This window comes from Hippocampus bargibanti, linkage group LG17 (assembly GCF_051943395.1).
Source record: "Hippocampus bargibanti isolate YZ-2025 linkage group LG17, ASM5194339v1, whole genome shotgun sequence".
Classification (NCBI taxonomy): Eukaryota; Metazoa; Chordata; class Actinopteri; order Syngnathiformes; family Syngnathidae; genus Hippocampus; species Hippocampus bargibanti.
Genome location: NC_142750.1, coordinates 9058781 through 9075317, shown reverse-complemented (window position 1 = coordinate 9075317; position 16537 = coordinate 9058781).

The following is a 16537-nucleotide window of genomic DNA, read 5'->3' as shown; positions in this document are numbered from 1 at the left end:
ATTTGCCACTGGTGGCCTATTCATAGATTAGTGGACTGTCGCCCTTTTCATCATATGAAAGGGCTTTGGCAGCACAGTATGTTTATTTTAAAAAATAAATAAAATAAATAAAAAAAGGGTCGCCGACAAGGACGAGGGGGAGCATCTTATTCTTTTCTTCAAGAGTGCGGCGCATGGCCGCTCTGATGTCTCTGAGTGTGTGGTGACTGTCAACATGAAGGATTACCACATCCGATGCTGGTTAGTGGCGTTGGCGCTCGGCGATCCTGGTGGGAAGAAGCGCTGCAGCTGTGCGATGGGGACGGATAATTTCTTACCGATTTTTGCACCACACAATGTAGCCCGTAACCAATCAACCACAGGTTCAAGTGCCCCAAACTGGCATATTGGTCCATGCCCGAAGGAGACAAGCATTGCATTGTAGTCCACATGGCCCGAGTCTCACGACTCGATTTCCCATGGGCCTCCAATATATACCTTTCACCTTGCATTGTGGCAAGAGAACCCAAGATTGGAGTCCCACAGCCAACGTGGGGTCATGTCCCGAAAGACTATCTTTGACCAACCCAAATGGTCTACCAATAAAATCCAAAACACAAATCTTAGGTTTAACTGACTTCTGACCAGTGACGTGCAGAAAGGGGAGGCAAGTGATGCCGAAATATCAAATGAAAAAATACATTAAACAGTTATATTTATTAAGTGATTTGTACTTTAAAGTTATGTTCCATTTAATTTCAACATTTTTTGTTTTTTTCTCAAAATCGCTGAATTTTCACATTTACCGTTCAAATACTAAGTAGAGACGAGCGGTGAGGCAGCAGCCGACTGAGCCTCACCATGGATTGCGCAATGACTATGCGAACTGTGCTGGGGTGCTCTGCAGTGAGACCTCATTGCTGTCCCTCTGCATATAAAGTGTGAAAAACACTTTTAGTATATGAACTACATTTCTCCAGTTTAGCTGGTGTGTATAATGTAGAGTCACTTTACATTATAAACATTGTACTACAGTGTTTATTTTATTTTATTTAGTTCAAAACTGTGTGCATAGGTGAGGCACACAGTTCTCCTGCCTCATGACAGTGGGAGAATAATAGAATTAGTGACAGCAAGCTACAGTAAACAGTTAGCATTTTAAGTGCAACCATCCAGTCATTTTTTCGTGTTGCTTGGCCTTATTTTCAGAATGGAGGATTACATATCTAAATTGAAAGAAATAGAGAGACTTTTAAAACTGAAGAAAGACAAGGAAGGCTTCTACAAATAAGTTATCGATGCCTTTCTTCAGAAGGAGTGGCACATGGACTTCATTCATAAGTAAAGGTAACACGATAATGTTTTTTTTTTTCAATTCTTTTTTTCTATGCTACAGTTTATATAAAGAATGTGGACATGACATTTTAAACAAAACATGTTAACCGTTACCAATCAAATGGCGAATAAGATACTCTGTATTGTTCATATGTTTTTAACATACAACTCTAAATTGTAATTGTAACGACACCATCCCGTAACTTAGCCTCCCAACTGGCAAACTTATATTGTCCTTCACCACTGATAGAGAATAGACAGAATAGAAGTAATCATATTTAAAAGTTTCATGCTGTTGTATACTTAGTTGGCCTAAGACAAGGCCCACAATGGAAGCACATAAAATCTGGGGTCAATCTGAGGTGAACAGACACAGCCTGTTAAACTGTCATCTCCAAGTCAGAAATCTGGCCTTGGGCGGAATTTAGGACTTGGTAACTCCTTCATAAGAAGAGCTCACTAGCCAGGTTACAAATCTATCAGTTCATGGAAAGGCAACCCATTAAAATGTCTATGTTCTGTTAGTTTATGGATGTTGGTGCTTGTACAATGGGACAATAAGGACTGTGTTTTACTAATGTATCACTTCAATTTGCATATACTCTCAATAAATAGCTTGGCAGAGGGCTGCAGACGTTGAGCTTTGGTCATGAATGGCTGCGTCCTCTGCCGGCAGTAAAAGACAATCTTCCTGTGTTCGAGCCTTTGTTCACAGTGTCCGAGCGAACATCTCTGACAACTGCCAATATTAGATTTCAACCAGCGGCCTAGTGACTGACGTGGACAGTGACAAAGCGTCTGTTTTTAACACGAGGTGATCAGTTTGACTATGATTTGGGGAAGGCTCGTTGGGGTTAATCGTCACGCAAGGCGTGACATTGCTGAAACAGCAAACCACTATGTCCGCGGCAGCAAAGGCCCTTAATTGACTTTCTATTAGCGTTGCTTTCTTGTCTGACACATGGGACAATCTGAGCAGACTGCCAGTCGCCGCCACATAACGCCGTGTTAAAAGGTCGCGGTCGTTTCTCATATTGGTACCAGACCGGTTGATGAAATGCGACGCGTGTGAGGGAATGTTAGCATTGAGCATCACGTGTCTTTAACCAAAGACTGGGGGCGGGGAATAGAGGAGAAAGAAAAAGTCGGCAGCCATTTTCTTTTTGGAAAACGGCTTCACTCCCTCTCTGTCTGTAAACCCCATCCCTTCACTGCTGCGTTCTTGACCTATCACTGCGCTTCAACCGAAGACTGGGGGCGGGGAATAGAGGACAAAAACAGCGGCCACCATTTTCTTGTTAGGAGAACAGGCTCGTTCGCGAACGACACATCACTCATTGTGGCAGCTCCGTGTGTATCCCGAAGAATAGTTCGTATGCCAAGGTGAAATTGTCATAAATTTAACATTAATAAACCGAATAGATCGTATGCCAAGGGGTTTGTAAACCGAGGTATCACTGTACTGAAAAATATTTGTGAAATCTATATAGAATATTCCTTAACCCTTTTAGGTACAACGGTTATTATATGTATCATGTTATCAAGTCACAGAATTTTTACAGCCGGAATTTTTTAATCTCATGTCTTTTAGCTTGAAGCTACTCTGCGTCGCTCTGTACTAGCTAATGGTGACAACTAGCAAAAATGTGTTACCAAAATGGAGAGACTAGCATAAATGCCGACATGAATACCACTCTCCTTGCTAAAATAAACAAGTGAGCAGTTTTGTACTCATTTGAAATTTCATTCAGGATAGAAGAATCAAAGCAGTTTCAATCCAGTCGCTATAAACATGAGCACGCTTGACGGCGTCCGTAATCATCCCAAGCGGCCGCTACATTTTGCATTTCTGGAAAACGTTTGCATCTCCCTAAAAATGGGGGCCGCGGCGCCTAAATGAGATGTGACATTTGATTTGTGTGCGGCTAAGGAAGCAAATAATAAATAAACAATACGTGACTTCGACGGCCATGTTGTTAAATTGTCTGTTGCCATGTTTGACACTTTGCCATCTGACTGGTTAGCGTGTGTACCAAAAGAGAGCACACTGGTGAAAATACACGGTGAATCACACGCGACAGCCTCTCGTCCTCTAATTGATCCGCATTAAGGCGACGAGGACGCGGTCTGCAGCGGCTGGGAGACGGCGACGCATCATCAGGCAGAGGCGGCGGGACTATTTTCTTGCAGGGAAGATTACATCTTCAATTTTACCTGGGGTGTGTAGCCCTCAGCGGGGACCCGGCAGATATCTGGTTTTTATAAGTGGGGGCCTTACTTATTGCTCTTTCAAGTACTGGATCTATCCATTCGCTGTTATTAAATTGTGGTTTTTTTTTTCTTTTAACCTGATTTTTCTAATCCAGAGTGGAATGTGTTGGGATTTGGATAATGTGATTTGAAAAGGAATACTCTTGATTCTGCGCAGCAGTATTATCTCTTTCATCTCCGCGATTGAAATATATTTTGAAAATGAGGTTGTGTATTTAAGCACCTTGACCGAAGATGTTGTCCCGAGCAGACCATGGGTTTTTTTTTTCAGAGAAAGTCCCAAAATCCATAATCAGTGTTTGAGATCTTTTTTTTTTTCACTGAAATGGAATTTTGAGAGAAGGAGACTTAACCTGTGACCACAGCACATTTTATTGATTGTATTTCCCCACCCCCCCAGAGCAAACATTGCTTTATCTTGCTTCATGTGTGCCAGATTAAAAAGAAGAGAGAGAAGAAAAATTGTAATTCCAAGATTTCACTCAGTCATCAGTGTAAATAAAAATTGTAAAAGGTAAATAACATCAATAAAACCTGTGAGTTTCCTATCTGAGAGTCCACATGGCTATAAATTTAAGACCCCTGTATTGATCCTGTCGCCACACCAGCACCAGTCAAGCGCAACACAAGAAGTTGACTTTTCAAACTCCAGTTTGGGACAGAGATGTGATAACGCTTCTCCCCAGCCAAATATCTTGCAATGAGTTTCTTACCTGATTTCCATCATGAGCACACTTACCACACATGATCCCCTTTTTAATCCCACGTGGCTCCAAATTCCCCCAAACTCAGACTGATTCTGAAAAAATAATGAATTATGATCATTAATCTCAATATTGTGATTTTGTTTTGTGATTTTTTTTTTCTAGCAAGCAACACACCACATGTATTTTCTTGAAATTCTACTACATTGTAAAATAGATTTGAATTGGATTAATTGTGAAGTCGTGGCGTGTCCGGGCTGTCCTTTAGAGATACATTGAGAAGCTCAGCCATTAGGGAGAGGCTCAGAGTCAAGCTGCTTCTCCTCCGGATCAAAAGGAGTCAGATGAGGTGGCTCGGGCATCTGATTTGGATGCCTCCCTGGTGAGGTCTCTCACTGGCGGGAGGCCCTGGGGATGAATAAGGACATGCAGGAGAGACTATGTCTTCCAGATGGTCTGGAATTGCCTCGAGATTCCCCATAAAGAGCTGGAAGAAGTGGCCCGGGGAGGGAAGTCTGCTAAAAACCTTATATTTGGACAACTATTTGTGTAATATATTTGGAAAACGTTTTCCATTCATTTAAGGTGTGCCTTAAAATGTAATTTGTAAAATGAAATTTGTATTTTGAGGAAGTGGAGGAGAGCAGCACTGAGCATCCTTGGCACTGATGCTACAGCTTCGTGTTTGCTTTCAACGTTTAGCTTGTAGTAGACGTGCACATTCCATCATGACGTCCCTGATCTACTCCTGAAAACGATGCTTTGATCCTCACCTCTTTCATCTAGAACTGCTTCATGTCACAAAGAGGGTACAGCGAGTGCTGAAGAATGAATGACTCTCTGTGTCTTTGTGTTGTCATATTATTTGTGATTTAGTTTTTGTTGTTTGTTTTCTTTCTTTCCTTTTCATTTCATAACTTTGCTGCTGTGTTACTTCCGGCTAGAGTGAACGCTGGCGCGAATGCCTGCCGCTGCTCACCTGCACATAAAAAAATCCAGTGACTGTAAAGTGTCCTTGAGAGTTTTGAAAGGCGCTTAGAAATTAAATGTATTCTTATTCTTATTATTTCATTATTTTATAGCTAAACAGCTATACAAAACAGCTAAAGCTGCTACCTTTGCAACCTGACCCCGAATGACCGGTAGAGAACGGATGGATAATTATATATGTAATTTTTATTTTGGTGCAGTGACAACTGCCAATCCACCGAAAAAACAACAAAATCTTTTGACTAATGGAATAGTGACGAAAACGCAAAGCTGTGGGAGGAATTGTGCCTCCGCCACGCCAATGGGGGCAGGAGGGGGGAGGCTGAAACAATGAATATATTTTAGGCAATTACCTCCCAGAGCAGAGTTCCATAATTTAGGTCTGCCGAGATAAAAGTAATCCACAACAGAAACTAAAGAGCTGATCTCATAATGGATATTTTAATCAAGTCCGTAGAAAAAGAAAGGAGAGCCTATTAAATTCCAATTTTAATTTATGAATAAAGAAGTGATTTTGCGGCGGCGGCGTCGCCGACAATTACCGAAAGCCTTCTGTAAAATGATGTAGCGGATTACACATTAAACTGAAATAACTTTGTAAATGTGCTTCTTATTCTTATCATTGTTATTATTATTTTTATATATCTTATTGAAAAAAAGAGAATATTTTGACCCTTTGGAAATGGACTGAATGAAAGAACGTCGCTTCCTCTTCATCAATATTTCATAACTTAACTGACATGACTTAAGGGACTCAATAAGCTATAAAATGAAGTGTCGTCACTATGGTAACAACACACCCGGAATATTTACATCTGTCCCTCATGGGAGGGTTACCATCCCTGACAGGAATATCACAAAGAACCAATCGTCTGCTGCACACCATGTTAGTGTCCCGGTGTGGAATCGTCGCCTTTTTGCAACCGCATTCAGACATGAAATGAACAATTTATTCCTTCATTTACACGGCTGTGATCGCATCCGTTTGCTTGTATTACAGCACAAACGGGCCATCTAAGAAAACAAACAAAGCGACAGGGTGAGAAGCGCATGGAAACACCCCCGCCCCGCGGGTCGTCTCTCCATAGTGACAGGTTGCGATCACAGACGTCCCAGTGGTAAACTCCCTGGTGGTGTTTAGACACCTTTATATTTCCAAGGGCAAACTCCAAGGACTTTCAAGGTACATTTGCAAGCATTTTTTCCTGGCACCTTGCTTGAAATGACATATTTCCCAGACAGTATTGAAAAACAAATGTTGCAATATGCACGCCAGACACTTACTTCAGCAGTTTGGGTCGAAATGGACCATTCTTCAAAAAAAGGTTCTTCAACATGGCACCTTCCCAACCCCAGTTGGACTTTCTTGTCATACTGAACCTAAAACAAAAAAAGAATGACACAACGGGTATTTAAAACTGTTGTCATGTCCTATGGACAAAGCCCACTTTGCTTCATGCTAACGAACAATACAAATTGCCATTCACATGCTAACAGTTAGCAGCGAAAGTAAAACTTTCTGAAGTAACGGATACTTAAATATAAACGGTAGAACAACACCTTGAGCCAGCGAATATAACAATCCTTACAGGCATATATTATTTATCCACCATGAAAAATGAAATAACATTACAGTGAATTACGGCCATTACTAGTGCTTAAAAGCTCCAGTTTAGAGTATGAATGAGCGAGTGTAAAACAATGAATGGAATTTTCACTCACATGGGTAGCACTTCATCCCCTAAATCACATCATATTACATTGAGAGCACCAATACGTGTGTGGAACTGTCCCGGTTTGGAATTGAAGCGAATTTACGTGGGACAGAAGATGTGACACAGTCTCTTTTCATCAATGGATGCTACAGCTTCGTGTTTGCGATCAACATTTAGCTTGTAGCAGACGTGCACATTCCACCATGACATCCCTGATCCACTGTTAAAAAGGACGCTTTGATCCTCTCCCCTTTCATCTACAACTGCTTCATTGAAAAAGAGGGTGCAAAAAGTGCTTAATGGCTGTGTCCTTGTTGTTGTGTCACATTATTTGTTTTGTTTTTTGTTGTTTTGACTTCAAGATGGCGTGATGGGAGTGACTGGAGTTTACAGCAGCTCCTGTAATTTGTTGTTCTACTTCTTCCTTTCCTCTTACTTTCATCACTTAGCTGCTGTGAAATGTAAATGTCTCCACTGCGAGACTAATAAAGGCTAATCCGATCCGATTGTTAGTGCGGCAGATTTATTCATGTGGTGAATGCTGCTGACAATTTCTTTCTTGGTTTTTCACTTTTATAAGAAATTCAGTATATTTCTACATCAAACTATATGCGGTATGGCCGTATAGACTGCTAAATTGACAACTCAAAGCTTTTTGCTTTGGAGTCAGGCAAGCTGCAAGGCAAAATTATTTATATAGTATAGAAATATTGCGTATAGTGGCTATTCACACAGATTTACGAGGTGGGTAAAGAAAAAGAATATGCAATACGTTTGACATCCATCGCATGTATCCTCGAGAAACCAAAAAAAGGAGAAAGGCTTTAGAGAGCTGGGGGCTTGGGGTGGAGCGGTGAGGAAGAGGAGGATGTTTGCGTGTCGATGCGAGGCCAAGAGGGACCCGAAGGATGACAGAACGGAAAGTATTGAGGTTACCTCGACGGCCAGCGGAATCGAGGCGATTTAAACGAGCTCATCTTCAGAAGGCGGTTGCCTTCCCCCACCACCATTTTTTTTTCCCGGAGACAATAGTCACATTAATGCCCTGTTCTCTTGGCCGAGCCCGAGCCATATCCCGTCGTGATTGGGTCGGGATGGGAAGAACCTCATTGCGGTCGCATCACCATCCCATCACATCACATTGGCATATGCGGCTCACTGCGCGTCCACTTTTGGGCCAAATTGAAGAGGCTGCGCTTGAGCAAAATAAATAGACGCTTGAATAGCAATGGCCCCCGCCGCCGAAACTTCCATCAGTGGGAATCTAACAGCCGCGCCGCTTTGGAGAATTTCAGTTTAGCTTCCGATTACAGCATGTCCCGGCATTTTATTCCCTACATCTCTATGCTTCATAGCCTTCAAACACTTGCCGGTAACTGCCTATTATCCGACAGTTCCGCTCCACTGACCCTGCCAATAAAACTTTTCATATCCTTATAAATGAACTCAATTGCCGCGTTCTAAACATTGACACCGCACTAACAGATCATCTCCACACCTCGGAATTGGCTAAATTCCTTTTTCCTTATGAATATATAGGAGGAGATTAGAGCCATGATAGCTTCTCAGATTGCCGCGCAACGGCCGAATTAGTTTAGCGAGCGTTTACAGACCAAATTGGAGCCATTAAATAGCGGATTGAATTGATGGCACATTCATTGTCTCCCCAACAGTATCACTGTAAAATCAATTAGCCGTCACTTTCCACCCCCGTTCTCTCCACCCATTCTCAATAAGGTCTGATTGTCAGCTGCGGGTGAATAAAGAAGACCCTGACAACCCCTCGGAGCAGAACACGGCGTGAAAACAAATCAACCGGGTTGCTTACGAGCTGTAATTGTGTGGGCCCCCCCAGAAAAATTAACTGTCATCAAAAGTGCATCGGGCATCGGATGGGCTATTAGTTCAAAAATGTAGCACATTGTAGTGATGTTGCACACATGCAAATCTTTTCATGAAACGATCGCTCATAGTCCGAATGAAAAGATACTTATTGAATCTTTATTATTGCTGCAGAAATGTTCATTCGCAGCCGCCATTGTCCTCCTTGGTGTCCGCCTGTTTTATCACATTTTTGGCCGGATTTCACACCTAATAAAAAAATACACGGCACAAAAACTATGGGGAAGTTTGGCATTGATGGAGGGAAGTCTAAGTTGCGAATCCGCAAAACGCTGTCTTTTCGTAGCATTTTTAGCTCATTCACTGCCAGATGTGAAAAAAACGTGTCCACTCCAGTGCTAGGGTTTTTATCATTGTCCGTCAAATTCCAAGACCCATAGAATATTGAAGTTTAGGACGACATAAACATTCAATGCAGTGTAAGAAACCTTAGACTTTCTTCTTTCATCAGTAAAAAAAAAGAGTTAATTCCCAAGTTATATGAGTCTGGAGTTATTTTAGCTTAAAATGGGGGCGGCTGTCCAAAATACAATACAATACTTACATATTGATTTATATAGCACTTTGACAACAGCTGAAGCTGGAACAAAGTGATAATATGGAAAAAAGGGAAATGCTGTCCCCTTGTGGAAGAGAAAAAACATAGCCAGAGGTCTGGCCAGCGCTTTATCGGCACCCCAGCAAGAAAAAAAAAAACAAATTCTGGAATTGCGCTCTGTCATATATTTAATTCCCAAATAAATTCAGGAATGTCAGTGAACGAGTTAAGTGCCATGTTTGCGCAATGTGTGGCGATATTGACCCATTTACATTTTTCGTAGCGCTAGCACAGGTGCACTGCTGCTCATTATGCTTAGAAATACTCCACTCGTGTAACGTCACAGAGCACTTCGGTTTGCTTTATTTTCCAACCTCATTCTCTTTCCATGTAATAGCCAAATCCCGTTTGAGGAACACAAAGCGTGTATGTAACTTAAGGCCCTCTCGCATGATCCAATATGTCGCCACGGCACCGTCTGAATATTTCTTTTGTTTCTAAAAGACCCTATTTTGCCCATCCGCTGCTAGCTCCTGCAAATAAAGCTCCGTTATGTCAATTTGCCGGAGGCGCTGTTAAATGTCCTCTGAGATCAGGACTTTCCATCTAATATTTCCCTCTAATGAAATCAAACAGGGCTTGCTGCTACTCCCCACCCCCCTCCACCCGCCATCAGCCCATCACAAAAGCTTTGGAGCACTAGCTACAGCAATGCGACCTTGACATCTGAACTCCCTGCGCCCTCCTTTGTCTGTCAAGTGTAACTTGAACACAAATATAAACACGCGCCACTTATGCCACCAAGCTAGTATAAGGAGCCGAAAGAATAGCTGTTTCAAAAAAAACTTCATAGTACAAAAATATTTGGGCTTTTCACACAAAAGGTTAAAAGTAACCCAACGTTAATTCAATCATTCATGCCTTCGTCACATCCTCGTAAAATTAGTGTATTGCACTTTACTTTGGAGTCGCCTAATCCTCCATGAAGTGTCTCAGGTTGGTCCATAACGCTGCTGCTTGCCTCTTGACTGGAACTCCTAAGAGGGAGCGTATTACTTTTACTCTGACATCCCTTCACTGGTACGTTTTAGAGGTTTTTTTTAACATCCTATTAAATATATACATATATTACGTATAGTATCGTTTTTCAAATTTTTAAATGGCTTCACGGCTGCCCATTGTCACACGTCTGCGGACAAGACATTCTTAGAGCTATCGATTATTATTTGCTATTGTATAAATGTATTAGAATTCTTTTTGTTCCATGTACAACACTTTGTATACAACAGGAGTCGGGAACCTATGGCTCTTTTGATGATTGCATCTCGCTCACCGATAAAACTAAATACTTATTCTCGCTTTTTCATCGTTCATTTCCTGTTTGGGCTGCAGTTGGCGGAAAGTGCAATTTTGATTGGTTGATACTGACCTAGGTTGGCAGAAAGCGCAATTTTGATTGGATGATACTGGCCGTTTATTTGAAACAGGTAAACGGCCCTTTTAAATAAGCCCGACGAGTAAAAAAAATGATGAGTATCGTACACTACTGTATGTTGGAATGGACCAGAGGGTTTGCCTTCATGGAGAGAAAATGTTCTGATTCTAATTTATAATGAAACAATCCATCGATGAAACAGTGAAATGTCAGTGGCACTTTGACAAGCCCCATGCTAACGTTAGCATCAATATACGTCTGCGAGAGACAGCAGAAAGCAAGTGTGGAAGCTAATGAGCTGTGTGCAGGCTAGCTAGCAGTAACTTTGCGTACGGACCCGGCAAGTTGACTTTGATTGTGATCGTTTGGCTGGATTTTTACCAATCATGAGGAAGGGAAAACCATTCATGTTAATGGTGAGTACTATCACAAAGTTATTATAAATAATACATTCTGACATTTTGTTGAAAAGTGGCCGCGCGTGGGTGCGTGTGTGTGTGTGCGAGTGTGTGGGTCTCACTGAAAAACATTTCTAAATATTTTACTTTTATGGCTCTCTTAGTCAAAAAAATGCAATAACTCTTCCTTTTCACCCAAAATATGCATGAATGGATGTTAGAAGACCAAAGCCAATGAAAAATCCATTCCCAATAATCTCCTGCCAAAGGGAAGTGATTATGTGGATCTGAAATGCAAACCACGCCGAGTGTGTGATTATAAAAAAACAGCATTTAAAGGTATTAAATTCACTGTCAAGGCCACACATGCCTGTAATTTCTATGAAAAATAATGATGATACTTCATCCCCGCCCCCTTCTTTTCCCCCTCTGCATCCTTTTGTATTGGCAGCGACATGATTCCCGTGCGCCATCCACACTTCACCTTCCGATGCTCATCTGCCGTCTAAATACTTTGGATTTCATGAATATGAATGGTTGCGCACAATAGGAGATGATCTAGTCTATAGCCATCTGATGCCTTGCCTATTACAGAGCATCCTTAGAAAAATTATAATGAAGATCCGAACCGACCGCAGTGCTTGGTAAGAGCAAAAAAGCTGTGTGGTGCACCAATAGATGTTCATCTCCAATCATGATTTGATATAAGGGCTCCCAAAAAAGTGAATTTGATTATGGCAGTCGCATCTGAAAGCGGAAGTGGTCATAAGGTCATGTTTTCTAACTTGAAGATTGCATCGGTCTATTAACTTAATCAATTGACCTTTTTAATTTTGTTGACCAAATTATTGTTAATTATGCACTGTAATTTTAATCAAGCTTACATACCTGTGAACTGTGATTCTGTCTTGCGTAATTGATAAAGAGTGGAAGGTACATATCAAGCTACATTATCATATAAAGCTACAGATATTTTTTTTATCTCAAGAAATATTTCAACATTTGTCTAAATAAGACTATTTTGGTAAAATGGCCTTGTTTAGAGTAAATGTTGGCAGTAAATAGATTTGTAGTGATATCATATAATTGCACAATAATGCCGAATAAATTATTTTTGCTAGGTAGCGCTACATCTATTTACAACAAATGTCATTCTTCAATTTTAGAATTGAGGGTTGCAGCTGAGCAGCTAAATACATTTTTCTTTGATTGAACCAGGTTACACACAAATAAATTCATATTATGAAAAAAAAAGTTTTTTTTGTTTCATTTTACATACGCTAAATAAAACGTAAGATTAGTCACCATTTTGGATGGATGCATGGATGGATGGATGTGCCTTTATTAGTCTCACAGTGGAGAAATTTACATTTCACAGCAGCAAAGTGATGAAAGGGCTTATTCCATTATTTGTAAGATTGATGTAAGATTGCCAACCACCTCAGGTTGACAGGAATGCACGGCTAAAATAAAAATCTAGTTTAAAATACATTCAAAAGGTAGGCAGAGCTGCAATGAATTGAAGTATCTGAGGAGGTGTGTCAAGTCGCTCATTTACGGGGTTATTTTAGCAATTCAAATTAGGATGGGAGTAGGAGTATTTCAACAAATATAGTCATTAATTATAAAAATATTATTCTGACGCAGATGATGCTGTGAAGCTGTAACAAACTGCTATCATGGGAAAAGAAAGGCAAGTGCTGCCCCCTTGTGGAAGGGAAAACACATTGCCAAAGGTCTGGCCAGCGCTTTATCAGCACCCAAGCAAGAAAAAACAAAACCTGAACTAATTCGGGAATGGCGCCCCACGTCATATTTTCAATTCCCGAATAAAATTTGGGAATGGCAGTGAAAGAGTTAATGAATAATAAGTTTCAAAATCCTAAGTCAAGAATAGTGACTGTTACTGTGGTTTAAATATGACAATTTGAAATTTTGGTTGGGACTCAAGCAAGCATCATGGCACTTGACATGCTTGATTTGCTTTCACGGGCCGAAAAAAATACTGTGGTGGGCCAGATGTGGCCCCCGGACCTATGATTTATAACAATTGTGAAAAACTATTGTGCCAAAGACAAAAGGTAGGCAGAGCTGCAATGAATTGAAATATGTTCGGTGGTGAGTCATGTCGCTCATTTACGGGATTTAATACGCGATTAACTGCGTTTGAATTGCAACTTTACTATATTGCGGGCTAAATTCGAATTGGTTTAATTTTTCATCATGAATTCCATGACGGTAATTATTTTTGTTAGTGAGAAAAGCTCGGCGGGCCTTCTCACATTGACAAGGGTGGGGCCTCCTTGGCAAAGCAAACACATGATGTTTGTGGAGCAGGTGGGGCGGTGTACCGCGTTGGGTCCACAGGTGCGGAACAGATGCCTCTGAGGCGGAGCGAGAGCGCCAGTCGTCCCGGAACGCCGGGACACTCTCCGGCTGTAGACCCGCGCATCTGCTTGGACCGGCGTAGTAATTAAACACGTCGCCTCACGGTCACGTGACAGGTGCCGTGGAAACAATCGCTTGCTTTTCGCCACCTTTTGAATGACAATGAGCGACATTTTTTTTTTTACACTCTGATGAAGGCCGAAGTATACGCGGAAACATAAGCGCACGAGTCATGTCGCTAAAAAAGCCACTGTCTGTGAGAAAAGAATCTGTTGTAAATTAGATAACAAGTAGACAGTATGAACTTAACACAACTATTAAACGTGTCACAAGGTCATGCGTAGAGGCCATCGAGTGAAATATAGAAGGATATGGCGGCCAATTGGTGTCATAACTGCCATTTGGAGGATTTGTAATTACAGTGCGGCTGTCGGATAAGAAGGCAGCTAATGGAAAAGTGTTTGCAGAGGAACGGCTCGCTAATAAGTCATTTTGCCTAATAAACTAGAACCGATTTAATCGGCACCTTATCGGGCCAAGATTTCACCGCTTTCCCTTTTTAATTGGCTATTTTGTAATCCCGATTCCCAACAGAGGCGGCGGCCCGCCCGGCTCTCTCGAGAGCTGCCCGTGAAATCAGTTTGCAACAGCGTGTCAATCTTATTCCGGAGTGGCCATCTGGCCAGCGGAGCCCGGCGAGGGGTCTCGGCGAGGCAATGGGCCCGCACCCTTGCGCAATGCGTTCATGCAAATTTGACAGAGATACAAGCCAGACTGAGATGGAATCTTTCAACTTGAGTCGAATCGGGAATGGCAGCCTCGCGTTTTTATGGTTCGGGATTTGGAATCTCGGTCTACTTGCGTCAAGCTTGCACTTTTATTTTGTTTTCGTGGTTTTCCATGTGTTTGAAAGATCTTAACTCATTCACTGCCAGACAAGGGCAAAAATGTGTCCACTCCAGTGCCAAGGTTTCTGTCATTGTCACTAGCAATCGATTGTAATATTAGTTGACCATACATTACGATTTGCATATCGCTAGCAGGAAATTGCTTCAATATCAAAATTTTTGCATAAAATACTCATTACAGAACAAATGTTTTTAGCAGTTTCAAACAATGTAACTTTTGAAATTTAAGTATTTTTTAACTCATCCATTGCCAGACGATCAAAAATTGTGCCCACTCCAGTGCCATGTTTTTTGTCCTTGCCACTCAAATTCCAGCCCCCCACAGAATATTGAGTTTTAGGACTACGTACATAAACATTCAATGCAGCGTAAGAAACATTAGACTGTCTTCATTCATCAGAAAAAAATAGTTAATTCCTAAATTATATGGGTTTGGGGTTATATGAGCTTAAAATGAGGGTGGCTGTCCAAAATGAAATGCAATACATATATATTGGGCAATATAGGCCGTTAACAACAGCTGAAGCTGGAACAAAGCGCTAACATGGAAAACAGGGAAATTCTGCCCTCTTGTGGAAAGGAAAAAAAAAACAATGGCAGAGGCCATGGTCAGTGCTATATCGGCACCCAAACATGAAAAAAAAAACCTGAATAGATTCGGGAATGGCGCTCTACGTCATATTTTCAATTCCTGAATAAATTCGTGAATGGCATTGAATGAGTTAAACTAGAAACAAGTTCATTGTCAATGCTAATGAGGTTCGGCACGAAATAAAACAGATCCATGGCTGATCAAGAATTGTGGCTTTAAATGAGCTGCCTTTGCATTTCATGCTCTGTTCGACTTAATTGATGATGATGATGATTATTTTTTAGTCATCCGAGTTCATGGCAGGACAAACAAACACAGTCTATTGAGCACGACGAGCGCGCAGACCCGTGTAGACTCGGCTTCGTTTAATCGACTCGAATTAATGAATTAATTAGATTTTAATTAAACACCGCACTGGCTGGAATCAAGTCATTACGCTTTCATTTGTTTCCGCTGTTTCTTAATGAATCTTATTGGCTGTAATAATGAATCCGTCCAACGCTCAGTCCAAACATATTTCCCAGGAACTTGGGCGAGAACCTTGTTGTCTGATGTACAAATAAAGGAGAGGAAATTCCCTCTATTCATTAGACAAAGTCATCCGGGAACATGGATGGAATTCTGAGATCCTTGAAGGAATATTGCTCTGGGTCGTGCTTAATTAATTCATACACCCCACTAAGTTTTTTTACGCGCCTTTCTGGCTGCAAGCCCCTAATATCCTCCTAACTCGAAACGGCACTGTAGTGGCTTTGGATTATTAAAACACTTAAGCAGACATTAAATCAGCCTTTTTATTTATCTAATCATGCCGAGGCCTCACCTGAATATTTGCACGGAGAAAAACGGCTAAATGGGCTTCCTTCTTTTTGTTTTAAAGACTTCACTCATAAAATTGCAATCCAAAATGGAGCATAAATCTTCGGCCAAAGATTTATTGTAACTTAACTGTTTGTATTCAAATCTGCCAAAATATATAACATATCGTGTTATGGAATAATGATTGTATTTTCCGGTGTATAACGCGCACCCCAAAGCCCCCATTTTCATCAAAAGATGACCCTGCGCCTTATATGCAAGTGCGCCTTATATGTGAAGTAATATTGAGCCACAAGAGGGCTCGCAAATACTGTTAGCGGCCACTGACTCCATTTCCCCACCTGTAGAAGAAGTAGTGCTGATCCCCAGCCTCTACTGTAGCACCATATAATGTGGTCTACCTTATATTTGGAAAACCTTTATACTGTAGATCAGGGGTGTCAAAGTCATTTTTTGCCGCGGGCCACATTGTAGTTATGGTTTCCTCTCGAGGGCCGTTATGAATTTGGGGAACCCATTACAATGTTTAAATCCCTTCAAATATTACATATAGAGCACACAGC